The sequence below is a fragment of the Hyperolius riggenbachi genome, chromosome 12 (genome assembly GCF_040937935.1).
Source record: "Hyperolius riggenbachi isolate aHypRig1 chromosome 12, aHypRig1.pri, whole genome shotgun sequence".
Lineage (NCBI taxonomy): Eukaryota > Metazoa > Chordata > Amphibia > Anura > Hyperoliidae > Hyperolius > Hyperolius riggenbachi.
Window position 1 is genome coordinate 109,150,143 of NC_090657.1, and position 25,373 is coordinate 109,175,515.

The 25,373-nt window shown below is 47.3% G+C and overlaps 1 protein-coding gene across 6 annotated transcripts in view; it reads right to left on the reverse strand.

Moving 5' to 3' along the window:
- The window catches only part of SRCIN1 (SRC kinase signaling inhibitor 1), a 1,481,450-nt gene that overhangs the window by 991,913 nt on the left and 464,164 nt on the right, over positions 1-25,373 (reverse strand). For 4 of the 6 annotated variants that reach the window (XM_068262496.1, XM_068262495.1, XM_068262498.1 and 1 more), the window contains one exon: positions 3,013-3,189. The exons of 1 other annotated variant lie outside the window; for it this stretch is intronic. The gene's annotated coding sequence lies outside the window, so the exon portion shown is untranslated. The remainder of the gene's footprint in view (positions 1-3,012; positions 3,190-25,373) is intronic. One more of the 6 variants, XM_068262499.1, reaches the window with a different exon arrangement.

Sequence of the window (25,373 nt, forward strand, 5' to 3'; positions counted from 1 at the left end):
ATAGGAGAAAAGTAATTTATGGCTCATTTTACTCTGGAAGAAATGTACTTCTTTTTTGTATGTGTTTTAAATTTTAAGATTTTCGCGACAGTTCCGTTAAATTCCAAGGGTTTTAAAAAATAATGAAAATCGATTTCATTTTTCTATGGGAAGGTGTATAATAGGGTATTTGGATGTGGTTTTACTTTTTGTCCACAAGATGGAGAAACAGAGTTGGTGTGTTTTAAAAATAGAAACAGAATCAACTGTATTTGTTTATATTTGTGTAAACACAGGGGCGTAGATACTCTATCTGGTGGTGGTAAAGTAGTTAAAGAGAATCTGTACTCTAAAATTCTTACAATAAAAAGCATACCATTCGATTCATTATGTTCTCCTGGGCCCCTCTGTGCTGTTTCTGCCACTCTCTGCTGCAAACCTGGCTTGTAATTGCCAGTTTTAGGCAGTGTTTACAAACAAAAGACATGGCTGCTAAAAGCTTGTGATAGGCTCACATAAGCAGAGTGTGTGAGTTATACAGAGCTTGCAGGGGGCCTGGAGAGGGTGTGTATAGCTTCTATCCAATCGCAAGCAGCCCTGCACATTCCAGCCTGAGTGCCTGAGTCAACAAACCCGTCAGAGGAGAGAAGATTAGATCATATAACAGAGATAATACAGCCACTGTGCAAGTAGGAAAGGCTGCATTAAGCCAGGCCACATTAGAACAGGCATAAAAACTTATAGGATAGAAGAAATAAGGATGAAAATTTTGTTACAGAGTCTCTTTAAGTATTAAGGGCTGGTTCAGACAAACATGCTGAGCTTTTGCTCGGCACAGCGTTCACATTCCGGCGCTAGCTTTTAACCTCTTTTGGACCACAGGTTTACACCCCCCTAGTGACCAGGCAATTTTTTTACAATTCTGCACCCTGCAGCTTTAATTATTACTCAGCCATACAACTTAGCAGCCAAATGAATTTACTTCCTTTTCTGACCACCAACAGAGCTTTCTGTTGGTGGGATCTGAATGCTGCTGTGATTTTTTTAATAAAATTTTTTGTTATATTTTTATAAATAAAAAGTGCTATTTTTATTTTTTTTATTTTAGCCCACCCACCTTCCCTCCCTCTGCCCCGAGATCCACCATTATGATCACCTCTCATAGGCATCAGCCTATAAAAGGGATCAGATTGTGAGCCACTCCAGGGGACAGCTAAGTGACAAAGCCGTCCCCTGTACAGCACTAGCACTGCGCTAGATCGCAGCGCTGTACAAACGAAAACAATGTTTTTTTTCCCCTAACAGCACCGCTGGCAGGCTGTTTACGGAGTGGGGCTCTGTAACTCAGCGGGTAATGCGCGCATTCCATGCTAATTTCTGCCCACCACTCTGTGTTAGGCAGTCCTAGGGAGCAGTTAAATGCTTTTGTATAGCCTTAACCACCCTGGCGTTCTATTAAGATCGCCAGGGAGGCTGCGGGAGGGGTTTTTTTTAATAAAAAAAAACTATTTCATGCAGCCAACTGAAAGTTGGCTGCATGAAAGCCCACTAGAGGGCGCTCCGGAGGCGATCTTCCGATCGCCTCCGGCGCCCAGAATAAACAAGGAAGGCCGCAATGAGCAGCCTTCCTTGTTTCGCTTACCTCGTCGCCATGGCGACGAGCGGAGTGACGTCATGGACGTCAGCCGACGTCCTGACGTCAGCCGCCTCTGATCCAGCCCTTAGCGCTGGCCGGAACTTTTTGTTCCGGCTACGCTGGGCTCAGGCGGCTGGGGGGACCCTCTTTCGCCGCTGCATGCGGCGGATCGCCGCACTGCAGCGGCAATCAGGCAGCACACGCGGCTGGCAAAGTGCCGGCTGCGTGTGCTGCTTTTTATTTGAGCCAAATCGGCCCAGCAGGGCCTGAGCGGCAGGCTCCGGCGGTACTGGACGAGCTGAGCTCGTCCAGACCGCTCAGCTGGTTAAAGAGACTCTGTAACATCAAAAACCTCCCCTGGGGGGTACTCACCTCGGGGTGTGGGGAAGCCTCCGGATCCTTATGAGGCTTCCCACGCCGTCCTCTGTCCCACGGGGGGCTCGCTGCAGCCCTCCGAACAGCCGACGACAGACCCGACTGTAGATTCAATATTCACCTTTGCTAGCTCCAGCGGGGGCGCTGTGGCTGCTTTCGGCACGGAAATACCCGATCTCCGTCGGGTCCGCTCTACTGCGCAGGCGCCGGAAACTTGCGCCTGCGCAGTAGAGCAGATGCGACGGCGATCGGGTATTTCCGCCTACTTCGGAGCCGACAGCCGTCAGAGCGCCTGCGCAGGAGCCGGGAAGGTAAATATTGACGTCACCGCTGCACGGAGGGCTGCAGCGAGACCCCTGAGGGATGGAGGACGGCGTGGGAAGCCTCATTAGGATCCGGAGGCTTCCCCCACCCGAGGTGAGTACCCTCCAGGGGACGTTTTGTCGTTACAGTTCCTCTTTAAAGGCTAGCGGTTCAGGTTCCTACACTGGTTTCACAGCGTTTACTGCCTCTAAAAGCTGCATGTTGCTTTCAAAACGAGGCACAATGCTGGGATCTACTGCCAGGCTTTCATGAAAGCCTGCAAAAGCTTGTCCTGAACGCTCCCATTCACTTAAACGAGGCGATAGATCCTGAAACATGTAGCGTCTAAAACGTTGTGTTAAATGCCGGGAAAGCGTCTGTGTGAACCAGCCCTAAAGACGAAAAGATTTCCCTTCATGTCAAAAGCATTCTCTTCCCCAACTCCACCCCCACACTTCCTGGCTACTACCTTTCCCCAGCATTTGTTATGGCCACTTTGGTGCAAGCTCATGCAGTTCGAAACCAAACTAATCAAAATCTACCTTGACAGGATAAGATTGGTCCATTTTTCAACTGCATTAATTTGCATTCAAATTTTCCTCATTTGTCTCTCTTTCAGGACTCATGTATAGATTTATGTGAATACATGTATTTTTGTATTGAAAAATGTGTTTAAAGAGTACCTACAATGGGTCAAGAAAAAAAAAAGATATACATACCTGGGGCTTCCTCCAGTCCAATCGTTCCCTTGCCGCTATCCTTCTGGATCCTCCGCAATTGGCCACAGGGCCAGATTAACCATAAGGCACTCAAGGCACGTGCCTACAGGCGTCTGATGATGGAAAGGCGGCTCACTCCCCTCCCAGAGCGCCTCAATCCTTCTCTATGCTGAGTCTCTATAGGAAAAGCAAATTCCCTGCTTAGTACACAGAAGACTAACTTATTAAATAAATATTTATTATTTCAAAAGCTGGAACAGGGCAGAAAGTATATATATACAGAAATAACATTTACAAAAACAGAAATGACACACAGTAAGACATTTTCTTATAAAAATAAAACTTGACCTGTAAGGAAAATGTGAAAGCCTGCGGGCTGGATTTACCATAAGGCACTGTAGGCATGTGGCTATAGGTGCCTGATGAAGGCACCCTTCCCTATGCAGAGTCCTGATGAGAGTGTAAATGAGAGGTTACCCACCCTGCTCTCCACATTCCACTGACAAGATATTTCTTCCGTCAAGGGTACATCTAGCTACTTAATACTGAGGTTCCTCTAGCTTCCTAATACTTAAGGACACCTTTAGCTACTTAGTATTAGGTAGCCAGAAATACCCTCAGCATTAAGGGGCATCTGTAGCTACCTATGACAGGTAAGGGAAGTCAGGGAGAAGTGACAGCTGGGACAGCCAGCACACTTTTGTGGTTTGGTGAACGTTTGTAGGTTCATGGTGGGCGAAGTCTGGGGTGCCAGGACATCAGAGTCTGTAGGCAGTCAGGGCAGTCGGCGCAGGTGCAGTCTGGCCAAGCGCTCCCCCGACGGGAGCGTGCGCGCAGCCTGGTTGCGCATGCTCAGTTGGCCCCAGAGGATTTTCTGGGCCGGAGGACTTTCTGGGCTATTTGCACACAACCCAGGTGGTGGAGGAGGACAGTGAGGAAGCGATCAGGCCGGAGGGCATAGCTCCTAACCTTTTGAGATAAGAAAGAGGGACTCTTAAGCCACATCCCTGCCACATCCCTGCCACACCCCTAACCATGCCCCTTTTCACACATACCATACAGATTTCATAGGAAAAATATGTTGTTTTATAATTCTAACCACACTGGTTCTATCCTGTTTCATTTTCCTTCATATTAACATTTGAAAATAAGAAATATATCAATTTAAAGGATGGGAATAAGGTTTAGAGTCCGTTAGGGCTGGTTCACATGGACGTCTGCCCCAAGTTTTTCGCTGGCATTCGGGACTCGGCGTCAAACACTCCCATTCAAGTGAATGCGTTTGTACCGGGCTTTTACCCGCATTTGTGCAAACGCGGCGTTCCAATCCCAATTTTACCTGGCGTTCGAGGCGACCCTTGACGCTACATGTAGCGCCCTGAGACAGTTAACTGCCGCGGCTAATGTCCCCCTGTGGGGACAAAAAACGCTGACCGCATCTGAAAGTCGCTAAAAGCCTGAACGCGACACCGTCGAACGTGATGCCGCCAAAAGCCGGGCAGACGTCCGTGTGAACCAGCCCTTAATATGTTTTTACCCCAATTCACATTTTCAGAGGTGATTTCGGCAATGCAATACGACGCAAACCGCAGTGACTGAACTTTTTGATGTCCCCATCTATAGGTTGTGATTCACCAAGGGATTGAAACTCAATATTGCCAACAAATGACTGCAAACATATTGCACTTTCCATTCATTAATTTCCATTCATTATATATGTTACGGCCAAAACCAGAAATCGGCCAATTCTAAAATTGGCCAGCCCTTTCTAGAACTGGCCGATTTGACGTCGGCCAAAGTCCAAAATGCTGGGAATTTCTGACATTGGCCGGCCAGTTTTAGAAACTGTCGGCCAAAGTCCAAAACGCACAAATCCAAGAACATCCCGGGTCCTGTCCAGCACCATGAAAGGCACTCAGAACTTCCTCTCTGCTCTGAAAGTGGTACAAATCCTGCAATAAATCTGCAGTGTGTCTACATCTTGCTTTCTTGGGAGAAAATTGTTAACATTCTGTGCTTTTAAAATAGCTGCTCTGCTGTGGCAGTCAGGTGACACAGGGGAGAGATCAAACTACAGTCGTGATTAGTCACAGATGAGGGGGGGATGCATGGCTGGGGGTGATTTGCTGGGCGCTTTTCATGGCTGGGGGTGCTTTGCTGGGCGCTTTGCATGGCTGGGAGCTTTGCATGACCTGGCGGGGGGGGGAGGGCGGATTTGGCTGGGGGTGATTTGCTGGGCGCTTTGCATGGTTGGAGGGGTCTTTGCTGGGCGCTTTGCATAGCTGGGCATGCTTTGCTGGGCACTTCGCATGGCTTGGGGGTCCTTGCTGGGTGCTTTGCTGGGGGGCTCTGCATGGCTGGGAAGAGGAGTCTTTGCTGGGTGCTTTACATGACTGGAAATGCTTTGCTGTGCATGGCTGGGGGGAGGAAGTCTTTGCTGGGGGGGCTCTGCATGGCTGGAGGGGGGGGGGGGTCTTTGCTGGGTGATTTGCATGACTGGAAATGCTTTGCTGTGCATGACTGAGGGGGGGGGGGAGGTCTTTGCTGGGTGCTTTGCTGGGGGGCTTTGCATGGCTGAAGGGGGGGTGGGGTCTTTGATGGGTGCTTTGCATGGCTGGAGCGGGGGGGGGGGGCAGATTTGCATGGCTGGGGGTGGGCTTTGCTGGGTACCTTTTAGGCTGGGGGTGCTTTGCTGGGCTGGGGGGCTTTTCTGGAGGCTGTCTGCGCTACTCAGACCTCCGATCAGGGCGACCAGAGAGGCGGAGGGAGGCAGCGTGCACGCTACCCACCCGGACTTATACACTTCATATGCAGAAGTGTTCAATGATGTGACTTCTGCATTGAAGTGTTTGCGTCCTGCGGGTCGCGTGTGAGCTGCCTCTCGCCGCCTCTCTGGTCGCCCTGATCGGAGGTCTGAGTAGCGACAGCAGGGGAGGAGCGATGAGCGGGGCTTCCTGGCAGCATGGAGCGGTGAGCAAAACTTCGGGACTTGGCCGGCCTCGTAAATTCCCAACGCGTTCTGGTCGGCCAAAGTCCGAAATGCAAGCCCATTTTGCACACTGGCTGGATCATTTTGAGTCTGCTTTCCGGAGGTAAGTCCACCACTGCGTCCCAGCAAATTTTAAAATTTTTATTACCTTTTATCCTGCTGGCGCCTCTGTTCTCTTACGATAAACATTTAACTATGTACAAGCTGAACCTTTTCCCCCTCAGAGGACATCCTCAGAGGCAAGGAATGCAGCAGCATGGTGTTGCATGCTGGGACAACTACTACACAGACCCCTAGAATAGCAAAACACAAACAAAATTGCAGTAAATTCGCATGCATTTGCGTTTTTCAAGAAGGCGTTAGCCTGAATTTGATACCGCAACCCATTTATTGCCATCGAAGGAACTGAAGCACTCAGCCAAGCCCGGCCATCGAGTCTGTGGGCTGTTGACATCTCTCCTTCTGAGCTTATATTGATAGTAAACGAGATTCAGTGTGTATTGATCTCAGCTTAACCACTTCACCACTGAGGGGTTTTACCCCCTGAGCACCAGAGCAATTTTCACCTTTCAGCACTCCTTCCATTCATTCGTCTATAACTTTATCATCACTTATCACAATGAAATGAACTATATCTTGTTTTTTCTGCCACCAATTAGGCTTTCTTTAGGTGGGACGTTATGCCAAGAATTATTTTATTCTAAATGTGTTTTAATGGGAAAATAGGAAAAAGGTGGGAAAAAATTATTCAGTTTTCGGCCATTATAGTTTTTAAATAATGCATGCTACTGTAATTAAAACCCATGCAGGGCCGGCCCGCTCATGATGCGGGGTGAAACATTTGCCTCAGGCGGCAAACTTCAAAGGGCGGCACCCGCCCGGGGGGGACGGCCGCCGAGCCGGAGGGGTAGCGGGCAGGTCGGGGGTATTGTGCCTAGCGGTGGGGAGGGGGGTCGGACCCCCCCTCCCTCGCCTGGGTCCCCCGATCTGCGCTCCCCTCCAGCCTGTAATTAGTAAGCTGCTGCCAGAAGAGGCACGGGCGGGGAGGACTCACCTTTTCCGCGTTCCAGCGAGCGCTCCACTGACGTCACTTCCTGCATCGCCGCCCACTGTATTGTAAGTGGACGGCGATGCAGGAAGTGACGTCAATGGAGCGCACGATGGAACGCGGAAAAGGTGAGTCCTCCCCGCCCGTGCCTCTTACGATCTGGCAGCAGCTTACTAATTACAGGCTGGAGGGGAGCGCAGATCGGGGGACCCAGGCGAGGGAGGGGGGGGTCCGACCCCCCTCCCCACCGCTAGGCACAATACCCCCGACCTGCCCGCTACCCCTCCGGCTCGACGGGCCGGCCCTGAACCCATGAAATGTATTTGCCCTTTTGTCCCGGTTATAAAACCGTTTAAATTATGTCCCTATCACAATGTTTGGCGCCAATATTTTATTTGGAAATAAAGGTGCATTTTTTTCAGTTTTGCGTCCATCCCTAATTACAAGCCCATAGTTTATAAAGTAACAGTGTTGTACCCTCCTGACATAAATATTTAAAAAGTGCAGTTCCTAAGGTAACTATTTATGTATTTTTTTTTTATTGTACATTTTTTTTTTTTTTTTTAATTACAAAAAAAAAAAAAAATGGGGAGTGTGGGAGGTAATAAGTTAATTTTTTGTGTATAAGTAATTCATTTGTATGTGAAAAATGATTTAGGGTCTACTTTTACTATTTGGCCACAAGATGGCAACAGTAACTTTTTGTTTAATGCGACCTCCAAGCGTCCTTCCGGACGCTTGGAGGAAGTACTAGGAGGCTGGGTACGTTTTTTTTTTTTCACAATGATCGCGCTGCTTAGCGGAAAAGCAGCGGATCATTGCGGGGCTTAGATCAACGAACGGGAATGGATTTTCACGTTCATTGATCTCCGGGCGGGCGCGCGGAAAGTACAGATTTCTCGGTCCCTGGGGGTTAAAGAGAACCCGAGGTGGGTTTGAAGAATGTTATCTGCATACAGAGGCTGGATCTGCCTATACAGCGCAGCCTCTGTTGCTACCCTAAACCCCCCTAAGGTCCCCCTGCACTCTGCAATCCCCCATAAATCACAGCCACGCTGCTGACAAACAGCTTGTCAGAGCTGGCTGTGTTTATCTCTATAGTGTCAGTCTGCTGCTCTCCCCGCCTCCTGCAGAACTCCAGTCCCCGCCTGCATCCCTTCCCTCCCTGCTGATTGGAGGGAAGGGATAGGGGCAGGGACCGGAGCTATGCAGGAGGCGGGGGAGCAGCCGAGACTGACACTACAGATGTAAACACAGCCTCACAGCACGGCTGTGATTTATGGGGGATTGCAGAGTGCAGGGGGACCTTAGGGGGGTTTGGGATAGCAACAGAGGCTGGGCTGTATAGGCAGATCCAGCCTCTGTATGCAGATAACATTCTTCAAACCCACCTCGGGTTCTCTTTAAAGGATGGAAAAAGTGACGGAGAAATTCGTACGGGCGGGGGTAAAGTGGTTAAATAACTATAGAAACACATTTCCCTCTACTAATACAGACTTCTCTCTCTCTCTCTCGTTCATCTCCATTGCTTATTTCAGTTTCTCTCTTACCAGCGCGTCAGCACTCACTGGCAGACATTTATCAAGGCACTTGTGCTGAATAACAAATACATTTACATCACAAATCAGATAAAACTTGTGCAGCATCTGATTTTTGATAGATTTGCCCTGACTTTGTAATGTGTGTGGGCTCTTCTAGAAGTGGCAAGTTCCTGATGAACCATGACTGATTTGCCAGGTAAGATGGGCCAAATACCACCAGCACAGGGATAAAAAAGAGGCACTTATTATCTGCACAACTCTTTCAGATTAAGTAGGCTGCACTGTGATGTAAAAGACAATGTACTGTAAAGGCCCACACAAACATTAGGATTTTTGTGGTTAAATTGGGATTATACTCTCAAAACTAAAATTCCAGTAACTATTTGTAGTTACATTAAAGAACATTTAAATGCATTCCCAAGTATTCCTTGGGCTTAATTCACTGTTAGCACAGCTGTTAGCATGGGTTTTCGCAGGGTTTTCGTGCATTAACGCAAATTTTTAGTTTGCTAGCGTTCGCACGATAACGTAAATTTATCGCGCAAACGTAAACGTTTAACACACGAAAAATTTGCGTTAGCACGAAATTTCGCTTGAAGCACTTTTCACAGCGTGCTAACAGTTAACACTGTTTTGTGAATCAAGCCCCTTGTGTGTAAAATAATTTCTTTTCAGTGCAGAGAGCAGCAGAAGCTTTCCTATCTCTTGCCAGCAAGAATCTCCCTGTGCCTTCACTCTGCCCCCTTCATCTGCTGAATAGACAGATCGCCCTGGCAACAGCTGAGTCACTTCTGCAGAAAAGGAGGTGAGCAGAGTGAAGACACAAGAATAGGAAGATTCTTGCCTTTGCCGATGACAAGAGATGAGCAAGCTTCTACAGGGTATGTTTAGGATCGCTATATGTTTAGGAACGCTATAAGTATCTGTTTATGTAACTAAGAGTAGTTACTGAAATTTCACTTTTGGGAGTATAATCACACTTTAAGAGAACATTGTGACAAATCTATGATTTTTAGCATTGATCTGGAATGATCATTACCTGTCACAATTGTTCGTGCTTACCTCGCCTCGTTCCTGCACTGGCTCTCCTGCATTGGCGGCGAAGTGTAACGATCGTTCATTACACTCCAGCCGCCGACTACCACGCAGCTCCTTGCTCCGTCTTTTTCCTCCTGTGATGGCAGAGGGACACCAGCACGACGTGGTTCCTGGAGCTGGCGTCCCTCTGTTGCTAGGCGCGCACGACTCCGCTGCCGCCCTTTTATTGCAAGGGCACCACCTTTGACACGGGACGGGAGACTAGGGTTCAAATAAAATACGGCAAAATACCGTCAATAACAAAAAACGATATCGGAAATGAAACAGCAAAATACCATCTATAACAAAAAATGATATTTACGCTTGCATTAAGCATAGTAATACAATTGTAGATATTACGGTTATTTTACTGCAACTATACCTAACTGTACTCTTATACAGATTTCTCCCTATCCCTAACCCCTAGACCCCCCCCCCCCCCCCTTTGTGGACATATACATAATTTCATAAATTGTATATATTACAAATATTGTACTGTAACTATACCAAACCCTACTCTCACACAGAACCCTCCCTGTACCTATCCCTAACCCTAGACCCCCTTGCGGTGCCTAACCCTAACCACTCCCCTGGTGGCACCTAACCCCCCCGGTGGTGCCTAACCCTAACCACCCCCCTGGTGGTGCCTAACCCTAACCACCCACCTGGTGGTGCTTAACCCTAACCACCCACCTGGTGGTACCTAACCCTAACCACCCCCCTGGTGGTGCCTAACCCTAACCACCCACCTGGTGGTGCCTAACCCTAACCACCCACCTGGTGGTGCCTAACCCTAACCACCCACCTGGTGGTGCCTAACCCTAACCATCCCCACTGCACAAACACCCTTACACACATATAAACAATAATATATTTAATCTTTAAAATACTTCACTACAAATAACACGAATAGAAAAACGTATATATTTTTAATAAAATAAATAGCCATAAAATCACATACACATTAAAAAATATTATAAATAGAAAAAGTTATATATGTATAATAGTATAAATAGCCTTACAATCATGTACGCATTAAAAATCTTAAAATAACTGCTATATTAAAAGCGATATATTAGTAAGATAATAAATCTGAAAACTATAATCAACGCATTGTCATTCTGAAAATAAGGTTAATACCAAAAGCAATATATTTCTAAAGCAATGAGTTTGAAAACGATATTTAAGCATTATACGTATGAAAACAAATTTTAAAACCGTTAAATAATAAACGAAAATTTACTTGTTACACTCCTGAGTCCTGAAATTTAAAAAACGAAAAAATAAGTTAACCTAAAAGTCAAAACGACTTTGTAAACGACATTTGTAATAAACCTTATTCTGTAAACGAAAACTTTTGTTAACGTGATCCCTTCAACCGCTATTTCTCGGGCGCCCTAATTTCCTGCCAGGCGCCCAATAGCCGCTCTTTTGCATTGCATTGCCCTTTTTGTCCATTAGCCATATGCACCCTTTTTTACTGCTTCCATATAAGCCCTGCACTCTCACTCTATAGATGCTGTTGAATCCCTGGTCACAGCCACGGCGTCTCCACGTCACTCTTCCCGTCTAAGTCGTCCCCGTCCCCCCCCCCCCCCCCCCCCCGGCTCACTTCCTTGTCCGCTGAATCCCTAGGTTTCCCACAGCCTGCCAGCTCCAATCACCTGCAGCATCCCTGAGTATCCCTCAGCCTGCCAGTTCCCTCTGGGAGCTCTCCAGTCACCTGCAGCTTCTCTGGGTTTCTCTCAGCCTGCCAGTTCCCTCCAGGAGCTCTCTAGTCACCTGCAGCATCTCTGGGTTTCTCTCAGCCTGCCAGTACCCTCTGGGAGCTCTCCAGTCACTTGCAGCATCTCTGGGTTTCTTTCAGCCTGCCAGTACCCTCTGGGAGCTCTCCAGTCACTTGCAGCATCTCTGGGTTTCTCTCAGCCTGCCAGTTCCCTCAGGGAGCTCTCCAGTCACCTGCAGCATACCAGAGTATCCCTCAGCCTGCCAGTTCCCTCTGGGAGCTCTCCAGTCACCTGCAGCATCTCTGGGTTTCTCTCAGCCTGCCAGTTCCCTCTGGGAGCTCTCCAGTCAGCTGCAGCATCCCTAAGTATCCCTCAGCCTGCCAGTTCCCTCCGGGAGCTCTCCAGTCACCTGCAGCATCTCTGGGTTTCTCTCAGCCTGCCAGTTCCCTCAGGGAGCTCTCCAGTCACTTGCAGCATCCCTGAGTATCCCTCAGCCTGCCAGTTCCCTCTGGGAGCTCTGCAGTCACTTGCAGCATCTCTGTGTTTCTCTTAGCCTGCCAGTTCCCTCAGGAAGCTCTCCAGTCACCTGCAGCATACCTGAGTATCCCTCAGCCTGCCAGTTCCCTTCGGGAGCTCTCCAGTCACCTGCAGCATCTCTGGGTTTCTCTCAGCCGGCCAGTTCCCTCTGGGAGCTCTCCAGTCACCTGCAGCATCTCTGGGTTTCTCTCAGCCTGCCAGTACCCTCTGGGAGCTCTCCAGTCACTTGTAGTGTCAGGAACCGGCCCGCGGCACGCCTGCGTATACGGTTCCCGACTGCGGGTTTGACCAGATCAAGCGGGGAACAGCCTTATTCAAGCTACAGACAAGGCTGGGACCCCTCAAACGCTCCTTACTGCCACCACTAGCTGTTGCTAGAAACGTCCACTCTGATCGAGTGCTCATGCAATTCGCGTTTTCGTATTCGGGTCAGCTTTGCGCTTTAGGCCGAATATGGGAACGTCACGCACAATTGCAATCTTACACTGTAGTGAAGCAAAACCACTCACTGTCGTTCCGAACGATACTGTTAGCCACTCTGCTGTCGAGCAACTCGCACTGGCGCTTTCGAACGTTGGGTCAGCTGCGCGCTTTAGGCCAACGTATGACAAACACCCCACACACAATGCAATCACAATCTTATACGGTAGGGTTGCTCAAACATACAATTAGGCATGGACTTCTACACAGTTACACTTCAGTCTCTTCTAGGCTATGAGTGTTAGTTTAGTACAGCAGAAGTCAAACTTATTAAATAGCAATTTAATATTCCAGGAAAAAAATGGAACAATGCAGAAAATAATATATACAAGAGATTTACAAAAATAAGTAAAAAGTTACAAAAATAAAAAGTTACAACGATACACACAAAGCGATTTGCTTACCCAATAAAACAGGGATCAAGATAGAAGAACCTTGGACTTGGGTTTTGTGGACGCACACAGTTCTGGTTGGAAAAGGAGCCAACTTAACTTGGACCGGGAGTCCAGCTTCAGCTACCGTCAGGAGGAGACTGATTTTAGGTATCTGACCCCTGCTTTTTATGCTGGAATATTTGTCTTGAGGCTGCAAGCCTGTTTGGACGGGAGGAACTAGTTTTAATTACATCCTCAGACATAATTTGATTCCCAGAGATCTACTTCCACATGTAAAGAGTGTATTATAGAGCACACACAACAAAAGACTTCCTTACTCCTGGTTAAAGGTGGCAATTGATTAAGGCTTTCACATTGCAGCAGGATGTCATATGTAAAGTCCTGGCTCAGGCTGGTGTGAGCTGCTTCAAAGCATACTGCAGCCAGTCCAGGTGACAATTGCTCCCAAGCACAATACACCTCTGAGACAGTATTTAGACAACAGGGTCGGACCACCTGTATAGGCTTCACAACAACTGTCTGATTAAGGGTTTCCTAATTAGAAGCAGACAATGATAGAGTTAATTTACATTATATAAAAAATTCCAGAAAGCTAGCTTCCAGCCTTCAAAGCCAGACTGGCTAACAGACAATCCCATGTGATACAGTCAGAAAAATGAAAGAAATATGTTCCTGTATTATCCTTACATCATAAGCACCCCAATATATCACCACATGCACCATCTCTGGGTTTCTCTCAGCCTGCCAGTTCCCTCCGGGAGCTCTCCAGTCACCTGCAGCATACCAGAGTATCCCTCAGCCTGCCAGTTCCCTCAGGGAGCTCTCCAGTCACCTGCAGCATACCTGGGTTTCTCTCAGCCTGCCAGTTCCCTCTGGGAGCTCTCCAGTCACCTGCAGCATACCTGGGTTTCTCTCAGCCTGCCAGTTCCCTCCAGGAGCTCTCCTGTCACCTGCAGCATCCCTGGGTTTCCCTCAGCCTGCCAGTTCCCTCCAGGAGCTCTCCAGTCACCTGCAGCATCCCTGAGTATCCCTCAGCCTGCCAGTTCCCTCCAGAAGCTCTCCAGTCACCTGAAGCATACCTGAGTATCCCTCAGCCTGCCAGTTCCCTCCGGGAGCTCTCCAGTCACCTGCAGCATACCTGAGTATCCCTCAGCCTGCCAGTTCCCTCCGGGAGCTCTCCAGTCACCTGCAGCATCTCTGGGTTTCCCCCAGCCTGCCAGTTCCCTCCGGGAGCTCTCCAGTCACCTGCAGCATCCCTGAGTTTCCCTCAGCCTGTCAGATCCCTCCAGGAGCTCTCCAGTCACCTAGAGCATCTCTGGGATTCTCTCAGCCTGCCATTTCCCTCTGGGAGCTCTCCAATGAACTGCAGCTTCCTGGGGATTTCTCCAGCTTGTTTGTTCACTCCTGGGTTTCAAGCCTGTCAGCTCCCATCCCAGGGACTACCTTTGACTGCCAGTATTTCTGGGACTTACCATCAGTCAGTACCCTTCCTGGGATCCTAGCTGTCAGCTTCTTACCCAGGATTCCCCCTGCCTGTCTGTTGCCTCCCAGGAACCATACAGCCAGCTCTCTTCCTGGGTTTTCCCCTGCCTGCCAATTCCTTCCTGGGATCCCTATGGGTTAGGCCTATCTGCCCTGCAAGCCAGTCCAGACCCGATAGCTTACGGTCCACTCTGCTCGAATCCCCCTCCTATCCTGTCAGGTACACTCTGTTCTTTCCGTCACTGGTGCGGTAGACCTGGGGGTCGTGACCTGGCGAACATCAGGCAGTAAAGTAGTCCGCCACTCACTAGGGCTGATGGCCCATCATCCCTTGAGGGGTGTACTGGTGAAGGCCAGTGCTCGCTTAGACCACGCACCCTGTGCCCCTAGATACCAGTGACTGGACCAACAGAACCCCGACGGTTCGCAAGAACCCTGGCATTACCACTCATTCTGGACAACAGTAACTGAGCATGTGTATAAGGCGTAACCTCACTTGTGAAGTGACACCTCTGGGTATATTAATTAATGTGCCCTAATGTGTATAAAGTAGGGAGGAGATAGGAGCAGTGTTGCTCAGATACAATCCATGATCACGGCATAGCCATGATTCACAAGCATTTTTTTCCACTAACAGACATGGTGATCCGAATCCGTGATCGGGAATCGATCACGGAATTCATTCACGGATGTGGCCGTTATTTCGCGTATTCGTCCCGTGATCACAGAAAAAATATCCTGCCAAAACCTTTAGCGGTTAATAGCAAAGCCCCCTTTCATGATAATAATACCAAATTTGCAGGATATGTTAAGTAGAACAGTGGGAACAAGGCAAACATTTTTTTCAAAAAGACCTTATAGTTTTTTAGATAATGGATTTTAAAGGTTCAAAGGGAAATAGTACACATGTAAATGCGGTAAGTGACATTTAATGTATTTACCACATTTACATGTGTACTTTTTTCTTTTGTACCTCTAAAATCGATTATTTCAAAAACTATAAGGTCTTTTTAAAAAAAAATGTTTCCCTTGTTCCCACTGTTCTACTTAACATATCCTGCAAATTTGGTGATTATAGCATGTAAAAGGGCTTTGCTAATAACCGCTAAAGTCGGCGGGTTTTGGCGGTATTTAATCACCAGTACTTTTTCATTGGAAAATTTAAAATCAATTTCGTCAAAAACTATAAGGGCCTGTACACACTGAAAAACGCAAGCAAAATCGCAAGCGCATGCGTTTTAAAGTGCATGTAGTTTTAAAAACGCATGCGCTTTTGCCTGCGTTTTTTGTGCGTTTGCGTTTTTCTTGTAATTGCTGATTGGCTAAAGAATCCTTTGTTCTAGTTTACATTTCAACAGGAATCAGGAGATTGCAGAGTCTTCTGGGATACTGACTTCTGAAAAACGCAGGCAAAAACGCAAGCGCATGCGTTTTTAATGCGTTTTTCATGCGCTGCGCTTAAAAAAGCGCAGCAGGCACTGCGATTGCGTTTTTCTAAAAACGCATCGCACCAGTGTGTACAAGTCATCACGATTTTCATTCTTTTTCAAAAGACCTTGCGATTTTAAAAACGCAGCGCAAGCGCAGCAGTGTGTACAGGCCCTAAGGGATTTTTGAAAAATCCTTTTTTTAAGTTGTAGCCACTGATCACCTTTATATACCAAGCAATTTTGGTGATTGTAGCACGTATGGGAACTTTGCTATTAACATTAAAGTCAAATCCGGATCACAAACCTGTGATCACGGATTTTACAGGCAATCACGGATAAAATCCGACTCAAATTCGTCAGTCAGTTTCACATCACGGCTTGTCTGAATTTTGGGACTGTCATGGCCGGATTTATTTGAATCCGTGATCAGGGGTATCTGAGCAACACTAGATAGGAGTAATTTCTTAATGTGAACAATGAGTCACATGGCACTATTTTGCCAGCATTTTAAATCAAAAGCAATATTAGTAACTCAAGCATACTGCATCAATGATCAGAGCCAGGGGCGTCGCTAGCCCTATTTTAGGGGGCCCCCAACATGTCCTGGGGTGCCTCCAATCTATTTCTAGGGGTGCCCCGCTGTCCCCCCCTGGCCACCCGCTGCCAGACAGCAAGCAGCGTCAGACCTCGATCAGCGGGTGACCACTAGTGTGGGCACTAGGACCTAGCGGACACCGCACTGATATGCGGAAGTGACATCACTTCCGCATATACAGCGTGGTGCGCCCGGCGCCCGCTCTAACTGGTTGGGTCGCCCGCTGATTGAGGTCTGACGCTGCTGCTGGCTGTCAGGTGAGGGGGGCACCTGTCACTCACTACCTAACTGGGGGTCCCTGTCACTACCTAACCTGGGGGGCGCCGGTCACTCACTACTTAACTGGGGGTCCCTGTCACTACCTAACCTGGGGGTCCCTGTCACTCACTACCTAACCTGAGGGGCGCCTGTCACTCACTAACTAACCTGTGGGCACCTGTCACTCACTACCTAACCTGGGGGTCTCTCACTACCTAACCTGGGGGTCACTGTCATTCACTACCTAACCTGGGGGTCTCTGTCACTCACTCCCTAAACTGTGGGGGTGCCTGTCACTACCTAAACTGGGGGACTCCTGTCTCTACCTAAACTGGGGGCTCCTGTCACTAAATACACTGGGGGGCTCCTGTCACTACCTAAACTGGGGGGCTCCTGGCACTACCTTAACTAGGGGCACCTGTCACTACCTAAACTATCCAGGCCAGCCAGCCCAGCATCACCACCAGCCAACCAGCCCAGAATCACTGTCAAAAAGGCAACAGCATCACCACCAGTCAGGCCAGCATTTACTTCAACCAGCCAAGCACAGCCCAGCATTACCGCCAGCCAGGTCACAGCATCACCGCCAGCCAACCCAGCCACAGCATCAACCGCCAGCCAATCCAGCCACAGCATCAACCGCCAGCCAATCCAGCCACAGCATCACTGCCAGGCCTTTCAGCCCACACATCATCCCCAATCCAGCCAAAAACAGTATTGCCAGGCACAGCAGCCAGTAGAGGAAAATTCAGAAGCCAGGTGAGAGGTGTCTACCATATTAACCACTTGAGGACCACAGTCTTTTCGCCCCTTAAAGAGGAACTGTAACGACAAAACGGCCCCTGGGGGGTACTCACCTCGGGTGGGGGAAGCCTCAGGATCCTAATGAGGCTTCCCACGCCGTCCTGCGTCCCTCGGGGGTCTCGCTGTAGCCCTCCGTACAGCGGTGACGCAATATTTACCTTCCTGGCTCCTGCGCAGGCGCTCTGATGGCTGTCGGCGCCGAAGTAGGCGGAAATACCCGATCGCCGTCGGGTCTGCTCTACTGCGCAGGCGCAAGTTTCCAGGGCCTGCGCAGTAGAGCGGACCCGACGGAGATCGGGTATTTCCGTCTATTTCCGTGCCGAAAGTCGCCACAGCGCCCCCGCTGGAGCCAGCAAAGGTAAATATTGAACTGACAGTCGGCACAGTCGCCGGCTGTTCGGAGGGCTGCGGCGAGACCCCCGTGGGACAGAGGACGGCGTGGGAAGCCTCATTAGGATCCCGAGGCTTCCCCCACCCGAGGTGAGTACCCCCCAGGGGATGTTTTTCATGTTACAGAGTCTCTTTAAGGACCAGAGCCTTTTTCTCCATTCAGACCACTGCAGCTTTCACGGTTTATTGCTCGCTCATACAACCTACCACCTAAATGAATTTTACCTCCTTTTCTTGTCACTAATACAGCTTTCTTTCGGTGCTATTTGATTGCCGCTGCGAGTTTTACTTTTTATTATATTCATCAAAAAAGACATGAATTTTGTCAAAAAAATGACTTTTTTAACTTTCTGTGCTGACATGTTTCAAATAAAGTAACATTTCCTATACATTTGAGCGCGAAAGTTATTCTGCTACATGTCTTTGATAACAAAAAAACATTCAGTGTATATTTATTGGTTTGGGTAACAGTTATAGCGTTTACAAACTATGGTGCCAAAAGTGAATTTTCCCATTTTCAAGCATCTCTGACTTTTCTGCGCACCTGTCAGGTTTCATGAGGGGCTAAAATTCCAGGATAGTACAAATACCCCCCAAATGACCCCATTTTGGAAAGAAGACATCCCAAAGTATTCAGTAAGAGGCATGGTGAGTTCATAGAAGATTTTATTTTTTGTCACAAGTTGGCGGAAAATGACACTTTGTGACAAAAAAAAAAAAAAAAAAAGTTTCCATTTCTTCTAACTTGCGACAAAAAAAAATGAAATCTGCCACGGACTCACTATGCTCCTCTCTGAATACCTTGAAGTGTCTACTTTCCAAAATGGGGTAATTTGTGGGGTGTGTTCACTGTCCTGGCATTTTGGGGGGTGCCTAATTGTAAGCACCCCTGTAAAGCCTAAAGATGCTCATTGGACTTTGGGCCCCTTAGCGCAGTTAGGCTGCAAAAAAGTGCCACACATGTGGTATTGCCGTACTCAGGAGAAGTAGTATAATGTGTTTTGGGGTGTATTTTTACACATACCCATGCTGGGTGGGAGAAATGTCTCCGTAAATGACAATTTTTTAATTTTTTTACACACAATTGTCTATTTATAGAGATATTTCTCCCACTCAGCATGGGTATGTGGAAAAATACACCCCAAAACACATTATACTACTTCTCCTGAGTACGGCAATACCACATGTGTGGCACTTTTTTGCACCCTAACTGCGCTAAGGGGCCCAAAGTCCAATGAGTACCTTTAGGATTTCACAGGTCATTTTGAGAAATTTGGTTTCAAGACTACTCCTCACGGTTTAGGGCCCCTAAAATGCCAGGGCAGTATAGGAACCCCACAAATTGCCCCATTTTAGAAAGAAGACACCCCAAGGTATTCCGTTAGGAGTATGGTGAGTTCATAGAAGATTTTTTTTTTCTGTCACAAGTTAGCGGAAATTGGATTTTAATTGTTTTTTTTTCACAAAGTGTCATTTTCCGCTAACTTGTGACAAAAAATAAAATCTTCTATGAACTCACCGTACTACTAACGGAATACCTTGGGGTGTCTTCTTTCTAAAATGGGATCATTTGTGGGGTTCCTATACTGCCCTGGCATTTTATGGGCCCAAAACCGTGAGGAGTAGTCTAGAAACCAAATGTCGCAAAATGACCTGTGAAATCCTAAAGGTACTCATTGGACTTTGGGCCCCTTAGCGCAGTTAGGGTGCAAAAAAGTGCCCACACGTGGTATCGCCGTACTCAGGAGAAGTAGTATAATGTGTTTTGGGGTGTATTTTTACACATACAGATGCTGGGTGGGAGAAATATCTCTGTAAATGACAATTATTTGATTTTTTTTTACACACAATTGTCCATTTACAGAGAGATTTCTCCCACCCAGCATGGGTATGTATAAAAATACGCCCCAAAACACATTATACTACTTCTTCTGAGTACGGAGATACCACATGTGTGACACTTTTTTGCAGCCTAGGTGCGCTAAGGGGCCCAACGTCCTATTCACAGGTCATTTTGAGGCATTTGTTTTCTAGACTACTCCTCACGGTTTAGGGCCCCTAAAATGCCAGGGCAGTATAGGAACCCCACAAGTGACCCCATTTTAGAAAGAAGACACCCCAAGGTATTCTGTTAGGAGTATGGTGAGTTCATAGAAGATTTTTTTTTTTGTCACAAGTTGGCGGAAAATGACACTTTGTGAAAAAAAAAACAATACATATCAATTTCCGCTAACTTGTGACAAAAAATAAAATCTTCTATGAACTCATCATACACCTAACAGAATACCTTGGGGTGTCTTCTTTCTAAAATTGGAACACTTGTGGGGTTCCTAGACTGCCCTGGCATTTTAGGGGCCCTAAACCGTGAGGAGTAGTCTTGAACCCAAATGTCTCAAAATGACCTGTGAAATCCTAAAGGTACTCATTGGACTTTGGGCCCCTTAGCACAGTTAGGCTGCAAAAAAGTGTCACACGTGGTATCGCCGTACTCAGAAGAAGTTGTATAATGTGTTTTGTGGTGTATTTTTACATATAACCATGCTGGGTGGGAGAAATATCACTGTAAATGACACATTTTTGATTTTTTTTACACACAATTGTCCATTTACAGAGAGATTTCTTCCACCCAGCATGGGTATGTGTAAAAATACACCACAAAACACATTATACTACTTCTCCTGAGTATGGCGATACCACATGTGTGACACTTTTTTGCAGCCTAGGTGCGCTATATGGCCCAACGTCCTATTCACAGGTCATTTTGAGGCCATTTGTTTTCTAGACTACTCCTCACGGTTTAGGGCCCCTAAAATGCCAGGACAGTATAGGAACCCCACAAGTGACCCCATTTTAGAAAGAAGACACCCCAAGGTATTCCGTTAGGGGTATGGTGAGTTCATAAAAGATTTTATTTTTTGTCACAAGTTAGTGAAAAATGACACTTTGTGAAAAAAACAATAAAAATCCAATTTCCGCTAACTTTTGACAAAAAATAAAATCTTCTATGAACTCATCATACACCTAACAGAATACCTTGGGGTGTCTTCTTTCTAAAATGGGGTCACTTGTGGGGTTCCTATACTGCCCTGGCATTTTACGGGCCCAAAACTGTGAGTAGTCTGGAAACCAAATTTCTCAAAATGATTGTTCAGGGGTATAAGCATCTGCAAATTTTGATGACAGGTGGTCTATGAGGGGGCAAATTTTGTGGAACCGGTCATAAGCAGGGTGGCCTCTTAGATGACAGGATGTATTGGGCCTGATCTGATGGATAGGAGTGCTAGGGGGGTGACAGGAGGTGATTGATGGGTGTCTCAGGGGGCGGATAGAGGGGAAAATAGATGCAATCAATGCACTGGGGAGGTGATCGGAAGGGGGTCTGAGGGGGATCTGAGGGTTTGGCCGAGTGATCAGGAGCCCACACAGGGCAAATTAGGGCCTGATCTGATGGGTAGGTGTGCTAGGGGGTGACAGGAGGTGATTGATGGGTGTCTCAAGGTGTGATTAGAGGGGGGAAATAGATGCAAGCAATGCACTGGCGAGGTGATCAGGGCTGGGCTCTGAGGGCGTTCTGAGGTGTGGGCGGGTGATTGGGTGCCCGCAAGGGGCAGATTAGGGTCTAATCTGATGTGTAACAGTGACAGGTGGTGATAGGGGGTGATTGATGGGTAATTAGTGGGTGTTTAGAGGAGAGAAGAGATGTAAACACTGCACTTGGGAGGTGATCTGATGTCGGACCTGCGGGCGATCTATTGGTGTGGGTGGGTGATCAGATTGCCCGCAAGGGGCAGGTTAGGGGCTGATTGATGGGTGGCAGTGACAGGGGGTGATTGATGGGTGGCAGTGACAGGGGGTGATTGATGGGTGATTGACAGGTGATCAGTGGGTTATTACAGGGAATAACAGATGTAAATATTGCACTGGCGAATTGATAAGGGGGGGTCTGAGGGCAATCTGAGCGTGTGGGCGGGTGATTGGGTGCCCGCAAGGGGCAGATTAGGGTCTAATCTGATGGGTAACAGTGACAGGTGGTGATAGGGGGTGATTGATGGGTAATTAGTGGGTGTTTAGAGGAGAGAAGAGATGTAAACACTGCACTTGGGAGGTGATCTGATGTCGGACCTGCGGGCGATCTATTGGTGTGGGTGGGTGATCAGATTGCCCGCAAGGGGCAGGTTAGGGGCTGATTGATGGGTGGCAGTGACAGGGGGTGATTGACGGGTGATTGACGGGTGATTGACAGGTGATTGACAGGTGATCAGGGGGGATAGATGCATACAGTACACAGGGGGGGGGTCTGGGGAGAATCTGAGGGTTGGGGGGGGGGGTGATCAGGAGGGGGCAGTGGGCAGGGGGGGGGGATAAAAAAAAAATAGCGTTGACAGATAGTGACAGGGAGTGATTGATGGGTGATTAGGGGGGTGACTGGGTGCAAACAGTGGTCTGGGGGGTGGGCAGGGGTGGGGGGGGGTCTGAGGGGTGCTGTGTGCGATCAGGGGCGGGGGGGGGAAATCAGTGTGCTTGGGTGCAGACTAGGGTGGCTGCAGCCTGCCCTGGTGGTCCCTCGGACACTGGGACCACCAGGGCAGGAGGCAGCCAGTATAATAGGCTTTGTATACATTACAAAGCCTATTATACAATGTTTCAGCAGCGATCCGGGTGCTAGTAACCCGCCGGCGCTTCTGAACGGCCGGCGGGTTACAGCGAACGGTGGGCTGAGCCAGTCCCCGGCGGCTGATCGCGTCACGAATGACGCGATCGCCGCATAGCCTCTCCCGCAGCCGCCCCCCGCCGATGGGCGTATTGCGGTCGTTTGGGCCCGGACTTTGCCGCCGCCCATCGGCTGGGGGCGGTTGGGAAGTGGTTAAGGGGGCATTCTGCCTATTTACGTGAAGTGCTGTCTATTTATGTGCCTCGTGACTGCTGAATTTGTCTTGTTGGGGGCCTCACAATTGCTGAATTTGTCTTGTTGGGGGATTCATGATTTGTAGGGGGCTTCAAGATTGCTGAATTTGTCTTGTTGGGGGCCTCATGATTTGTTGGGGGCCTCACGATTGCTGAATTTGTCATGTTGCAGCCTCATGATTGCTGAATTTGTCTTGTTGGGGGCCTCATGATTGCTGAATTAGTCTTGATAGGGGCTTCATGATTGCTGAATTTGTCTTGTTGGGGGTCACATGATTGCTAACTGCGAGACTATGGGAAAAGCTGAATCATCATCATATGAGTCAATAGCATTAAACCTACTTTTTAGCTTTTTAAAACAGAGAATAAAACTGGGAGGTTCTAAAAAAAATAAATACATTTTTTCAGGAGTAGGATGGATGAAATTGTTTATCTTCACAGTTTATTTTCAACTTGGATTTTCCATAATGTTCATGTATGAGTTAAAACGTTTGTACAGTATTTAGTTTAAATTGCTGTTGCCACTTTGCGATAGATAAGTGACTTTTGGGTTGCAGTTTGGGCACTCTGCCTCCAAAAGGTTCGCCATCACTGTCCTACTCTAATGTCCCACCATTGCGAAGTTCATGTAAATTTGTCTCCACCCATGACCACACCCACATTCTGGTCCATGGCCACACACATTTTTCGGCGTGCCGCGCCGCACAACGTAACCCTCATATTTTTCGGCGCGCTAGCTACAGTGTGCTGATCTCTGCTGCCTACAGTATGTACTGTATAAGCTAGAGGTGCCTGCACTGTGTGCTGATCTACCTCCAGTGTGTACTGTGCCTTTACTGATTGTAAACCAGCTGTATTGTATGCTGATCTCTGCTGCTTTCAGTATGTACAGTATTAGCTGTAAAGCCTGGTAAACAAATACAATTTTGATTAGCCAATTTTAGCTCTGTTCATCAAACTCATTGGCATCAATTCACTAAGCTTATCTCCTGTCTTTAATAACTCTTCTAGAGTTATCACCATGGTGATAAGGCATGTCATATTCAGGAAACATTTTACATCAGGCAAACCTAAAGTTAACTCTTCTGTCTTTAAGTTAACTCTTCAATCCTTAAAATAACTCCAGAGTTAAAGACAGGCTGTTTATTAACTGCTGTGTGAAAATAGCTACAGAGGAGGTAAATTAACTACAGAGGAGGTAAATTAACTACAGAGGAGGTAAATTAACTACAGAAGAGGTAACTTAAGGAATGAAGAGATAAAATAACTCTCTCACTGTGTGGAGGTAAGTTATCTCTTGCCTTATTATCTCTAGCATGATCTTAGTGAATTGAGGCCATTGTCTGTTGGCCCACTTACTGCATGGGGGTCGTAAAATTGGCCAGTGATTGACCAATCAAAATTGTATGTGCGTATACATCTTTGATCTATGCATATACTGATTGTAAATTATCTAAATAAAGGACAGGGGGCTCCATCCAATATTTCGATGGGCAGGCCCGTTATCTGTAGCTTACACCGCTGCTAAGTTCATTTATATTTGGCCCCCCCAGGGCCATGCCCACTCACTGCATGGTCACACCCACTTTTGCATATACCCCCCACCTAGTGCCCACAGGTGCCCCCAATCTCCAAGGACCCTTGGAACACCCCTGATCAGAGCTCTATTATAAAGCGTATCTCCGGACTCCAGGCACAGATGTAAAAATATAATCTAATAGGCTTAGTAATCGAAGTGCCCAGATTTTACGGTTTTGTGTGGATAAGGCTTGTGTAGCTAAAAATCCCGCCTTGAAATTGTCATTACAAGGTCAGAAGCAGAAAATTAGATTTTGCACTGTGTGGCTGTGGCTTGTGTTCATACTGCGTCAATCCCACTGCTCGGACTACAAGGGGGAAGAAACAGTCTGAATCTGTTTTAAAAGATTTCAGCACAGACACTTAGTAGTACAGGAAATGAAAAGCGTATGGCATCCTGACCAGATATTTTACCAGTGATTTATTTGGAATTAGCTAATCAAGAATTCTCTACACAAAACAAAACAAAAAACAAGCTCTGCACCTGCGTCTCTACACAGATCTAAGAATAAGTGTTTGGAACAGAGCTTTGAGCCATTTTAACCAGACTTTAGTATTTTAAGGGCCAGCTCCAGTTAATTTACACATATATGGAATGTAAATAGTAAGCCCACTTTAATATCTATATTCCAAGGGGCTCTGCATTTCCTGAGTGATACGGCCTTTCGATAGGTCACTAGGTAACATCAGACTGGTCAACTTAGTATGACTTATGGGAATATTTACACCATTAAGGCTGAACAGCAAGTACATAGCTGCACAGTAGTCATTATTACAGAACTCTCAATTTCTCTCAGGCCAGTTACTAACACCACACCTGGATGTCAAGTCACTTATGAGGCTGAGGTACATGCTCGTGATTACTGGCATTATTAGAAGCATTATTAAGGCAGTGGAGGGGCTTTTAAAAAGGGTTTAAATTAAAAAAAATAAAACTACTGCAGCCTGTCTCCTCTTAGTAGGTTATTATTTTAAAGGACAACAGCAGTGACAGCCTGAAAACAATCTTGTGTCTTCAAGGACAAGCCCACATATGGGTTCAAGTATGTCTGTCATTTCTGTGAAGGTTCTCATTTATCTGGGTCATAGTATATTCAAAGAAAATGTTGTATAACTTTAACCACT